The 13941-nt window shown below is 39.1% G+C and overlaps 1 pseudogene; it reads left to right on the top strand.

The window, feature by feature from the left end:
• Positions 1-13941, top strand: part of LOC117420088 (conserved oligomeric Golgi complex subunit 5-like) — a 109689-nt pseudogene that overhangs the window by 84328 nt on the left and 11420 nt on the right.

Here is a 13941-nt window from a genome sequence, read left to right on the forward strand (position 1 = left end):
AAACCGCCCTCCTGTCTGTCACCAACTCACTTAAGTGTGCCCGAGCTGCCTCTCTCTCCTCTGTCCTAATTCTCCTCGACCTCTCTGCTGCATTTGACACTGTTGATCACTCTATTCTACTATCATCTCTTGCTGACCTGGGGATCTCTGGCACTGCTCTGGCCTGGTTCTCCTCCTACCTCTCCAACCGCACTTACCAGGTAACCTGGCGTGGAGCAACCTCCACACCTCACCCACTCTTAACTGGAGTCCCCCAAGGGTCAGTCTTGGGTCCTCTCCTGTTCTCTCTCTACACCCGCTCCCTGGGCCCCCTCATCGCATCCTATGGTTTCTCATACCATTTCTATGCTGATGATGCTCAGATTTTCCTCTCCTTCCCCACCTCTGACTCCACCATCTCCTCCCGTATCTCTACCTGTCTGTCTGCTATTTCCTCCTGGATGCACTCGCATCACCTCAAACTCAACCTCTCTAAATCTGACCTCCTTTTCTTTCCCTCCACCTCCCCCTCCTCTGATCTCTCTATCTCTGTTCCTCTGGAATCTACCACACTCTCTCCCTCTTCCTCCGCTAAGAACCTTGGAGTCACCCTGGACCCCTGCCTCTCTTATTCCCAGCACATCTCCACTCTGGCACACACTTGCCGATTCTTCCTGAGCAACATCCGAAGAATCCGACCCTTCCTCACCAACTATGCCACCCAGCTCCTGGTCCAGGCCCTGGTACTCTCCCGCCTAGACTACTGCAACTCCCTCCTGGCTGGCCTCCCTGCGTCCACCACCCGTCCGCTCCAGCTCATCCAGAACTCTGCTGCCCGCCTGGTGTTCTCTCTGCCTCGCTTCGCCCACGCTACTCCACTACTCCGCTCGCTCCACTGGCTCCCAATCACTGCTTGCATCCAGTTCAAGACTCTTGTGCTAGCCTACAGATGCCTTGACCAGACTGCACCCAGCTACCTCCAGACCCTCATCTCTCCCTACACCCCCACTCGACCTCTCCGCTCCGCCTGCACTAGAAGACTGGCTCTACCTCCGCTACGCTCCCCTGCCTCCCGAGCCCGCTCCTTCTCCACCCTTGCTCCGCAGTGGTGGAACGACCTTCCTACAGATGTCAGGACTGCCCAGTCCCTGACCACATTCCGGCGCCTCCTTAAGACTCACCTCTTCAAACAGCACCTGTAGAACTCCTCTGTTGTATCCTGGGACACTATCACCCTTCATTTAAATGTGCTTTATTTTGCTCTTATCTGTCCCCTATTTTACTGCATTTAATCCTGTACTTCAGAATATTGTAATCTGCCAAGTGTTTAACCTGTAGTATTTTGTACTTAATCATATCCTGATGTAACTATCACTATTTACTCATATCCTGATGTAACTATCTCTGCTGTATTATTGAATTGTGGTTTGTCACACTTGAACAAAAATTATTGTATTTCTTGCTCTTATTGTATTACTTGTATTGTAACACTTGAATGTATTTGTATTTGCTTGCGATTGTAAGTCGCCCTGGATAAGGGCGTCTGCTAAGTAATAAATAATAATAATAATAATAATATTTAAACATCAGACAATTTTATCATGGTTTTATTATAACGCTACAGTAATACAGCATTTATCGTATGAATAGCTGAAATAAATGCAATACAGTTTATTTTAATTTAGTGTGAACTGATTTACTGTGTTTTGCTAATGGTTTTAGAGGAAACTGTCAGCAACACAGTGTACAAGTTTTAGTGTGTTTTAGCAACTGCAGAGAAATAGCCTACTTATTTTTTGGTTTAGAGTTTTCAAAATGTTTTAGGTAGGTGAAGAAATGTTTTTGTAGACAAACTCTGGATGTGCAATGCCACGTGAACTATAGACATAAATGTAAAAACATACGTTTTTGGTATTTTTTTAAATAATTTGTGTGTGGTTTTGCTGTATGTATTTGTGCCCCGGGCAAAAAATAAATAATTCAATTAAAGATGTCAGATTTGCACGGGGGTACTCCAGGGTACCTCGTTCAGTCTCAATTATAGAAGTTTTTGAAATACATATATTAATTTTTCATACAATTAACCCTCTTCTTGGTTTTGAAAGTTGTCACAGGTTCGGACAACTCTGCACTGTTACTCATAACCTGTGTTCGTGGAATGCTTGTTAGAGCCATCTAACATATGTGACTGTCAGCTGGTGACTTTAGAAGTCAGCTGAAAGATGAGGAAGGGTTAAGCTTTTGCAGCACAGCGATTTTTTGGAATCTTTGCTCATCCCTGTTATACAAAGTCTAAGGAACCCATGAATAGATCAGACATTTGAGCATTAAAGGGTACATAAGGACCTTTTTATTTTATTGTGTTACCGTGTGTTGCTACAACTGTTTATGTAAGGTGTGTGTTTTTATTTATTTATTTATTTTACATTTTGACCACTTTTTAAAACTTTTAAATTGCATTCCCTGCTTCAAGATGGCTTCCCATGTACCTGCATGGACCTCTCAGAACTACAATTCCCATCATCCTCCTGCTCACTGGTAAATCCATCTCGCTTACATACGCACACCTTACATAAACAGTAGCAACACATGGGAACATGTAACAATGATTTTTGACCTATTAGCAGCTTCACATGTTGCCTGCATCACTGCAGATTCTAATGTTTACATCATTTTATATTTAACAGCTGTCCACTCAAGGGGATGCCAGCCAGGTTATTGGGCCACTTACTGATGGGCAGAGAAGAAATGTGTCTGTTGTCAACTCTCTGCAGCAACTGTTCCAGTCTGTGGGGAAGGTAAGGCTGCTGGGAGGCCAGCTATGATAAAGCTGTAGATGTTATTAACTACTGGGCTAGCTTCACTCACTGCTGCTTTGTGCTGTACACTTTGACAAATAATTATAATTCCTAGGCTTCTATCAAATAATGTATTCCATTAAACTTTTCAACCCCTCTTTGACAAGCTTACAAATTACCATTAAGCAATTTCTAGTGATGACCTTGTCTCACTAATTGGAGTTCCATAGTGGAGTGGCTGGCCTGCTCTGCAAGCTTGATTTATTAATTAAGAAAGGCAGTTGTGTTATCCAAGGTGGTCATGCAAAACACAAAGGAACAACAAAGCCAGACAGACCTGATGAAATAATAGATCTTAGATCTGCAGTGAAACTGAAACAGTTATCTATACTTAAGCCTTGGAGCAAGTCGGTTGAATTACTGGGAATTTAGATTTAAGCACTTGTTATAAACAGGGTATCTTATTTATTTTTATTTTTTGTGGAGTTTTTAGCCTAATTGTACAGTAGTAAAATAATGGAATTGACCATGTTTACTTTGTTATGCCCTGAAGTGCTGGAGTTTGTCAAAACATCCTGCAGCTGCTCAAATTTAGGTAATAGTATCGAAAGGAATCACAGTGTGATCTATACATGTCGGTTTACTTTGCAATACTTCTATACTGCTCAGTTACTAACCGTTCCCAGCTACAGAGTGGGAGTCCAGTGGAGTAAATGCAACACATAGCTCTGTTACAACTAAATAAACTTCACTGTTAAAAAAAATAGATTTTCTCCAGTGGGGCTTGATTAGTTAAAACCTAAAAGCAGAAACACTATTAATAAAACTGAGTGAATAATGATTTGCTGTAGGTAAAGTCGATGCGAAGCAGAATCAAATTTTGTTAGGTTAAAAATGCATGGTTTTTCTTTTAAAAGTTTTACAGCTTATGCTGTCCCCCTGTCCAGTGATGTATTGCATAATAAAACACAATTACCTCTGTCATAAAATATTTAAAACAAGATTGTAATGTTTTTAAATAAAGTAGTAATGGCATTATCTAATATTGTAAATGGTATGAATGTGGTCTAGGAGATGCAGTAGTTCAGCAATTTTACAAATACTAAAAGAAACTAAAGTTCAATGACAAACATTTCAAAGTATTTTTCAATGTCTTTAAATGTAGGAATGGTTGCAGATTCACCATATATAATATTTTGAAGTATGGACTCCACCCTTGATTGACAGAAGCGTGAAGGGTCACTTTAAGGTAGGGGTGTGTGTGTGCTAATTATCTTCGAATGGGACATTAAGTGGCTAGGCAAAAGTAGAATTAGGTAACAATAAATATTGACTAGACATGAGAAATAAAAAGTTAAAGGTGAGAGGAAATATTTATTTTATAATTATGATTTTATAACCTCTAATTTGAATATTGAATTGCTTTGGAGTTAAAAATAAAATAATAAATAAAATCGTACATCTTTTACCTGATACATTTTGTTTTAACTTTAAATTAATATTATTATTATTTATTTGTTTATTTAGCAGACGCCTTTATCCAAGGCGACTTACAGAGACTAGGGTGTGTGAGCTATGCATCAGCTGCAGAGTCACTTACAACTACGTCTCACCCGAAAGACGGAGCACAAGGAGGTTAAGTGTGGAGTAGTGGTTAGGGCTCTGGACTCTTGACCGGAGGGTTGTGGGTTCAATCCCAGATGAGAAACACTGCTGCTGTACCCTTGAGCAAGGTACTTTACCTAGATTGCTCCAGTAAAAACCCAACTGTATAGGTAATTGTATGTAAAAATAATGTGATACCTCGTAACAATTGTAAGTCGCCCTGGATAAGGGTGTCTGTTAAGTAATAAATAATAATAATAATTAAGTGACTTGCTCAGGGTCACACAATGAGTCAGTGGCTGAGGTGGGATTTGAACCGGGGACCTCCTGGTTACAAGCCCTTTTCTTTAACCACTGGACCACACAGCTGTTGATACTGAAGATTGCATTGCTGAGGTAAGGAAGGGTAAACCACTTTTTGCCACTTTTCCCTTTGTGACTAGCTTCACACACCTCTGCAAGCTTAATGTCCCATTTGGGGGTAATTAGCACACACTCACTTACCTTAATGTGCCTATTAAGAGATAATTCACACTTCTATCAATCTGGGGTGGAGTCCTCACTCCACAATAATATGGTGAATCTCCAAACATTCCTATAGTAGTTATTTATTATTATTATTATTATTATTATTATTATTATTATTATTATTATTATTATTATTATTCAACAAGCAATTCAATTCAAGACATTCCAAGGCCAGTATTTCCATCCAAAGTCATTTTAAAAAACAAATTTATCAATTCAAAAAGATTTCTCAAAGAGAAACCAAAGATAGATTCCATCAAGGATAGAAGCCACAATGGTGAGATTGTGTGGGGAAGCTTACCCTGCTCGGTAGATTAACCAAGTCTTTAAACTCCACTGTGAATATAGCAGCATGTCAGTGTAACATATACAATATGTATGTAAATATATGGAAAAACCCTGCTAAGAACTGGTGCATAGGCTGTAGATAGAGAGATTGATCAATGGTTGAAAAAGACCAAAAGAGGCCATATGCATACTCTATATAATATGTTGTGGCAGGGCAAGGGCACTGACACTGTTGGGAATACAGAAAATGCAGATGTCAGTAGCTGGCGTGTGAAAAAAAAAAAAAATGTGTATATATATATATATATATATATATATATATATATATATATATATATATATATATATATATATATATATATTCACATTAAAAAAACTGCTTCATTTCTTTGTCTTGCAGGTGATAGTAGGACTAAGCTCCTTTCCGCCGGCTGCTGAACATGCAATTACTGCTTCCTCAGAGGTACTTTACTGGGCATTCACTGGGTGTCATTATTATCAGGCTTTAACCCTTGGATCTTTAACAGGAATGACTGCTTACAGATGCATCACAAGTGGTCTTGGCGAGTGTTTCTAGTTGTATATAATTGCCGGTTATAAATAGTGGTTGTTTCTGATAAGTGGTCCTGATGAGTTAAATGAACATTTGCAATGTCAAAATCTGTTGAGTCATAGTAGATTTAACATGAAAAATCTAAACTGAAAGGAATTAAACCAATGTAGCAATTTAATCCAATTTCCTTTTATTGTAAATGATCAGTGCCCAAATTCTTTATAAAGCTCTGTTTTTCTGAGAATCTGTATATTATTAAGCACTTGCCAAAATATAAAAGATGGCTGGTTTAATAATGAAGAGCCGGATATTCATAGTCTCATAATTTCATGCATATGAATCATTGTGCAAAATATGGACTACATTTGGTATTCTCAATTCCAAAGCTTCCTTTTTTTAAGAACAGCAAAACACATGCTCTGAGTTGTGAGTCATCAACAACATAGGGCAATGACACAAGCAATGGAGGTGAAGGTCAAAACAAGTTCAACTTGATCCATCACAATGATTTGAATTGAATTGAGTTACTTTATAATGTATTATTGAGTTTCTAGCCGTGTATTACTGTTGGTCAAAGAAATATGCAGTGTAATAATAGGATTACCTTCTTTACAACTGAACGTTTTTTTTTCCTTTGAAAAGTGCTACTGCAGAGATTTCTTTAGTAGTATATGATTAGTCTGCACTCTGGGGTCAATTCATTTCTTTAATGATCTGTTTGCTGCAAGATCTGTGATCTGTGGGCAGCAGTGTGGAGTAGTGGTTAGGGCTCTGAACTCTTGACCGGAGGGTTGTGGGTTCAATCCCCAGTGGAGGACACTGCTGTTGTACCCTTGAGCAAGGTACTTTACCTAGATTGCTCCAGTAAAAACCCAACTGTATAAATGGGTAATTGTATGTAAAAATAATGTGATATCTGTACAATGTGAAATAATGTATAATGTGATATCTTGTAACAATTGTAAGTCGCCCTGGATAAGGGCGTCTGCTAAGAAATAAATAATAATAATAATAATAACTTCAAGACCTCAAGATTTCCTCTTTTTTTAAGTTTGTTTTTGGCTTGTTATTTTTATTGAAGTTTATTTGTTAGTAATAGAGGTATATGTCACAATACAAGACCACAATCACGAAATCACTTATTGTAGTTCACCAAATGACTGTTGAATGAAGAATAAGTGTGTTATAGTTAGTATGGATACATACTCTCCCTGTCCCATGTAAATGTAATCTTTTATCAAAATGCTCCATCATTAAATGACTATTTTATCTTATTAGGCACCAGTCAGGATAATCACATGTGATACATTTCGTATTGTGACTTGTGTGACATTAGTGTATCCCTACACCCCTACACATTTTTTTTTTTTTTTTTGTTGATACATTTCCGTCTTATTTCTTTGATCCATTGTGAATCGGAAGTCTACACATTAATCAAAGCTGCTTCTTCGTACAAACTTTCATCTCTATTTGTTGAGACAGAAATCTGATTAGGCTCTGTTTTTGCATCAATTGAATGAGAACAAAATGTACAGAAACATCTACAGAACCAAAAGTTTACATGGCAAACAAAAACCTTGTATTCTTTGTCTTTATCACTGATTTTAAGCTGGAGACTAGAATGTAAAGGAATCCTTCTCATATACTTGCGAGGGCACCTTTTTGATGATATGCCAAATAATTGATAAATGAGTCTTGGTGTAGAAGTGTCTAAGTCTCTGTTTTCCACTTGGCTCTAGATGATCCAGGCCCTCATGGGCCATGCAGCCCCTGCTCAGTTCAGTCCATGATTCAGTGAAAGCTATTGTCAACACCATGCACCAGGAGGACTTCTCAGGGTAATGATCATATAGCCTGCTTCCATTATTCAAACTGTTTTGCAGCATGAATGGGTACACATATTATTTGTATTTAATGGCTTCAGCTCATGTTTAACACATGAATACATGTTTTGTTACAGAGAGAAGTATGGCATTGCTGCTGAACTACAGAAATCAATAGAAATCATATAACAAAAGACAAAGTTCAGAACTACAGTCGTATTTCAGATAACCCCAACTACCACTGCAGGAGAAATAAAGGTAACACTGCCAAGTGTGTAGGAACCATGGACAGTCTGTACAGCTCTGGTCCAGTTTGACCAGGCTGCAAGATGCTACAATTGTCCTGGAGGATCTTTACTGCCAGTTTTAAGGAAGTCGGGGGTGGAACTCTACAGCAAAGCCCACAGAGTAATCACTTGTGAGATTCCTTTGTGAAACATCACTTGTTCTCTCAGTCTTGGATATGTAATTCATCCATAACTTCATCATACATTCTGAGTTTGTTACATATGAACTGAATTTGAATATTGAAACCAGTATACCGTTTATGAATAAACCACAAAAAACTAAGAAAAAAACAATTGGGTGGTGGTCCATATTAAATGTTGTGCATTGTACAGTTTATCTGTTACATGAAATACTTTGAAGCAGGTAGAGCTATTGGTCCTTTTATATGACTGACTGGGATTATTTTCAATTTTCTATACACATGGGCCATATTTTCAAAGCATTTACTCCAGTCTTTTTACCATATAAAAAAATAGTTAATGTACAGTAACATTGTGATTATATTTATTAAGTGAATAACTGTTTTTACTAATAATTATTACAAAGTGATGTATGGATATAACAGTAGTTTCCATTATTGTGGGATTTTATAGCAAAATTAGTCTTCTTTTTTTCTTGTTTGATTGAATCATGTATAAAGTGGATTCATCAAAGCCAGAAAAGTATATTGTGCCTCATCTCCCAGATTTCTACAGTACAGGTCAGGTCAGATAAAGGTCAGCAATGTAGTTTCACAAATAGCTTTAGTTATGCGTGAAAATTTATATATGTAAATATTTTCATATGTTTAGTTGTGAGCACTTAAGAAGTCTGTAATCATGTTATTTTTTGTTGTTGTTTTTGTACAGGCCGCTGCCTAATTTGGGTAAACCTGATGTTCCCTGTTCACTCTATATGAAGGAACTGCAAGGCTTTATAGCTCCAGTCATGAGCGACTATTTCCGACACTTTGAGTGTGTGGACTTCATCTATGACAACCCTGAAGCTATTGCACACAGATCCATAGAGCTGTTCATCAGAAATGCGTGTCTGCCCTGAAGCTATTGCACACAGATCCATAGAGCTGTTCATCAGAAATGCATGTCTGCCCTGAAGCCATTGCACACAGATCCATAGAGCTGTTCATCAGAAATGCGTGTCTGCCCTGAAGCCATTGCACACAGATCCATAGAGCTGTTCATCAGAAATGCGTGTCTGCCCTGAAGCCATTGCACACAGATCCATAGAGCTGTTCATCAGAAATGCGTGTCTGCCCTGAAGCCATTGCACACAGATCCATAGAGCTGTTCATCAGAAATGCGTGTCTGCCCTGAAGCCATTGCACACAGATCCATAGAGCTGTTCATCAGAAATGCGTGTCTGCCCTGAAGCCATTGCACACAGATCCATATAGCTGTTCATCAGAAATGCGTGTCTGCCCTGAAGCTATTGCACACAGATCCATAGAGCTGTTCATCAGAAATGCGTGTCTGCCCTGAAGCCATTGCACACAGATCCATAGAGCTGTTCATCAGAAATGCGTGTCTGCCCTGAAGCTATTGCACACAGATCCATAGAGCTGTTCATCAGAAATGCGTGTCTGCTCTCTGGGGGAAGGGGGCAAAATAAGACTGGCTGCTGATTTTGCTCAGGTAAGAAAAACAAAATCTCTGTTGTTAATTCATTAAGTTCTTGCAACAATTTGGCAAAGTTTCCATTTGTCTCAATGTGCTTTTAATGTGAACATTACAGCAGTACTTCCTGACTGTAACAAGGAAAACAATATAAAGCCATTTCTGACAACAGGCTTTTAACAATACATAAGTGGAGAAAATATTACACAACAAAGTGTCTCCCATACCTTTATACTTTTACCCAGTAAATCAATATTAAAACTTGTTAGTAGTGTTTCCAGCTTTCAGCAATTTGTTGACAGGCTAACAAAATGAAGTGACTAGGTTTGTACCAATCAGAAAAGAGGGGGAAAAATAAATTCAAGGGTATAATAGGTATTTATGTTGACATCCCATTCAGACCTTCAGACATAAAGTATGCATGTGGGTGTTAATACTGGAACAGCGCTTGCTGTAAATACCAAAAATGTACTAAAAGATTAGGAAGGATTACATTTGAAATGGATGCATCGTGCTTAATTCGACTTTGGTCTTCAGATTGTGAGATGACTCACTGTAGATTTATGTATTCAGTATGGCTCTGCCATTTTTAGTTCTTTAGAGCTAAATCTGACAGTGAAAAGTGCATGTGATTTGTTGATGTAGTCGAAACACTTAAATGGTGTTTACCTAAATTACACTGAGCACTTGGAGAATGTCATCTACTTTCAAGCACATTGATGGGGAAAGGATGCAGTCTTTTGTAAACCTCCAAGATTTGTATTTCCAGTCAAATTATATTTATTTTTGTATTCCTAGATTTTAAGTATAGTATGATGCCACAGTGTCTGCTGGAACTGTGTTTTTTATTTTTTTTATTTTTTCCCTTTGTGCAGCTTTGCACTGTAAGGGGAACTGCTGCTTTTTTTTCCCTCACAAAATCCAATTAGGCTTTCTAAGAAACTGCCTGCAAAGCTGAGAGACATCAGAGAGACTGGGATCTAAAACTACTTCTTGAGTGCAATTCCTTCCCCTGAACCTTCGATAACCCACAGCTTTGTGGAATCGGTCCATAAGGCTCCAGCTGCCTGCCAAAACTGCTGTGTACCTGTCGGAGCACACGACTCGCAAGTCATTTATAGTCTGGTCTTAACTGTCAAGTCGGAACAAAGACACCTGGTTAATCTGACTAGGCTTCTCACTAAAGACTATGTTTATGTTATTTATTTAATCCCCCCCCCCCCCCACACACACACACACACAATTTGAAAGCACTTGCTTGGCTTTTAAAAAATAAATTTAAAAAAAAACTTTCACTACGAAACAAATAAATCTGCATCTGCAGAACAGTCTGAAACAAGAGCCTTCCCTTGAGAAACCTCTGCTTGCACCCGTGTGCAGTACTAGGACCTGCAAACCTCAGAATCAGTTTTCTACCTTACCCTTAACTGTTGAGAATTCTTTCTATACTATGGTACTATGGGAATAACAAAATAACAAATAATAAAATAACTGTTGTTTTTCAAGGATACCAAACCTCAGCACTGTTCCCTTCTTTACTACCTTGAGGTATTAAGTGGTGAATACGTGCAGGTGAGTGCAGTGCAGAGCGGATTAATCACACAGACAATGTTGTACAGGTGCAAGGGTGTTTATTTAAATGATTACATGTCCAGAGCCTTGAGGCAAACCTGCAAACAATAATAGTGTTGGAAGTGGTACAGCGGCGTGTTTCACTTCTGATTATAATCCCATGGGTTTGACCCGTAACCCAAAGTCCGGTTCTTTCACCCACACAAAACACAAAACACAGACACAATTCCGACAGTGTGTGGTTTTAGTGCTAGTGGTGTAAAAAGACAGTTCCTGTAGTGGAAAGGTGAGTGGTGATGTCCGGGTTTTTCGCTGGCCTGCGGCTGCAGCTCCGGATCGTGCTCAGTATTCTTGGTGAGAAACGACACACAAGACAAACAGTGTTAATACACAGACAGGCAAAACACTCACGGTTTTTAGTACACACAAGACGGGCTCCTTCTAGGTTATTTGGTTTAACCATATGTAAAGGAACAGATCACGTACGCTACCCCCCTATTTATATCCTCGCTCATGACCCCTAAGTTAACGAGCGCATCCGCTCCTCCAATCCTCGGATGCCACACTGTTTACCGTCGGGGTCATTGAGTTTGGATACCGTAGCTCCGTTCCTCTCCTAAATGACCGACTTCCACCTACCCTACGGAATAAATTGTCGTGACATTTAATTAAGGGTACTCTGTTCCTCTTGCACCGTGCCCTCACAGGTCGAGAGGGAGATCTAACACCAAGAATCATTCGATCTCTGTCACAGACCTAAAAAAATTTTTAAGTGCGTGGAAAACATGAAAGCAGGTGACTTCATGGGGATATAGTCGAGGGGGTTGGACGTGCATGTGTGACATCTTTACATTTTTCCATATACAGTGCTCCCTCACTATAAGGCTCTCTGTTATAACGCTTCTACAGCATGTTCCCCAATTCCCTATACTAGTGATTCATGCAGTAATTCTACAGTAAATACAGTACCGGTGTTATTCAAACTGTAAACAACTAAATAGTCTAATCCTCTAAACAAAGTAACTTCTGTTTCTGTCTCTCCTTTTTGATACAGTATCTGAACTGAAGAAAAGCTGTGCTGGCACTTTAGAACAGACATCTTATTCAGCATTTGTTTTATAACTAAATCAATATTAGACCTATTACGTGTTTATCTTTCCTAATGTGTTTACTTTTTTTGCTGCGAGAGGAGCTGCAGCTTTCTCCAGGAGACGAGACGCTTCAGCTCCGCTCCGGCAGCCAAACCTGGGGCAAGCCCATTCCCTATTCCCCTCTCTCGACCCGCTCTCAATCCTAAGCCAAAGTGTTCTCTTAGCAGTTGGTCCTATACACGGATACTGTGCATCAATCTACAAGAGAAAGAGTAATTAGATTACTTCAAAATACAACCATGTAAATCAATTGAGTATGGGTTTAATGAAGTGTAGCAAGGGAGAAACACACTTTAATGGGAGCCTTGTAGCTCTCTATAGAGGTATAAAGCATCAAATAGATGTAAGTGCTTTATTATTTGTTAACACTGGTTTTGACTACCTTGGAAGATGTCATTTGTCAGGAGATCGCCATTAGACCAAAGTACTGTATTCAATGGTCAAATGTCAAGCTATTCCCAATATTGCAGTCTGCTGTTTTATTTAGAGCTCAAGATTTCCCATTATTTGTAATTGGCTTTCCTTTATATAGAACACAGCTTCCAATAGTTTAAGGTCCAGTATCAGTCTGGCAGCACATTGTATCTAATATCCCTGACCTATAACACTTGATATTATTGCTGTGCGAATGGACGTTAGCTTTGAACATCTGGGGACTTCTTAGAGCGGGGGTGTAACTGGGTGTTATTACGTCTCACTTCTCATGAAGTGAACTTAGTTTAACACCTTTTTATTTAACTGCTTTATTTTTACAGATGGAGCTGGCGGTGGCCCCTCTATGCAGAAGAGTGTCAGATCTGGGCAAGTCCTACCGTTTACTCGATCATTCAGGTCAGTATCAATTGACTATAGATCTGATTTAAGGGTAGCTTTTTTATTTTATCAATTAATATGAATGTGATGCCCCTTGTCATGTGAACACAGACTACTGGGATGAACCTGCAAAGAGCTGAGCTGTGTCTGTGAAAGAAGCTTTAGTGACCCAGTAGCTTCGTGTCATTCCGTGATGCACAAAGACATATTCATATCTGCAAACAAACCACAACAAAGCCCATCTCATTGTCGACGCACTAACCTAACATAAAGTTCGTTTCCCTAACTAGAAGATGACAAAGTCAAAGTTTTTTTTTTTTTTTTTTTTTTTTAAGTAAACAATGCTCACCTTTATAGGTCACCCCTCCTGTACACACACCCTCGAGTTCTGTCTTGTGTGTCCTTTTTATCTGTGGCTGATACTAAGTAAAAACAGCTGTCTCCCATTTCTCCCAACAAGCTTCCATTCTGGCTCGTGGCGCCCTACCATGATGCCCTTTGAGCCAAGATGGCCGCCTGTTACCAAACCCCAAAAATGCTCTCCCAGTTGCCGCAAAGCATGCAGGTATACATAGTTTTCCAGTTGCTTATTTTTAAAAAGGATACAGACTATGTCTGATTCTGGGACCTATATACCTGCCCTCGACTATTTTCCCCCACACTACACAAAATACAAAATAAATAGTTTTCATTCCTCATGGTACTTTTATTGTAGACACAATTGTACTGTGCATGTTTCAAGTGTAGTGCATCTTTACTTCCAAACTACAATGGATAATGTTATTTCCAAATCATTAGACCATTTCTTACCACAAGTTTGTGCAGCGAAAGTCTGAAATAACATGAGCCATTAAACCACTATATTTCTTGTCTGCTAGTTGGCTGAAGATGGAAATGCTTAAATCACTAGTCAATGTATTTCAAGCCAAA

This window comes from Acipenser ruthenus, chromosome 14, assembly GCF_902713425.1.
Source record: "Acipenser ruthenus chromosome 14, fAciRut3.2 maternal haplotype, whole genome shotgun sequence".
NCBI classification, from domain to species: domain Eukaryota; kingdom Metazoa; phylum Chordata; class Actinopteri; order Acipenseriformes; family Acipenseridae; genus Acipenser; species Acipenser ruthenus.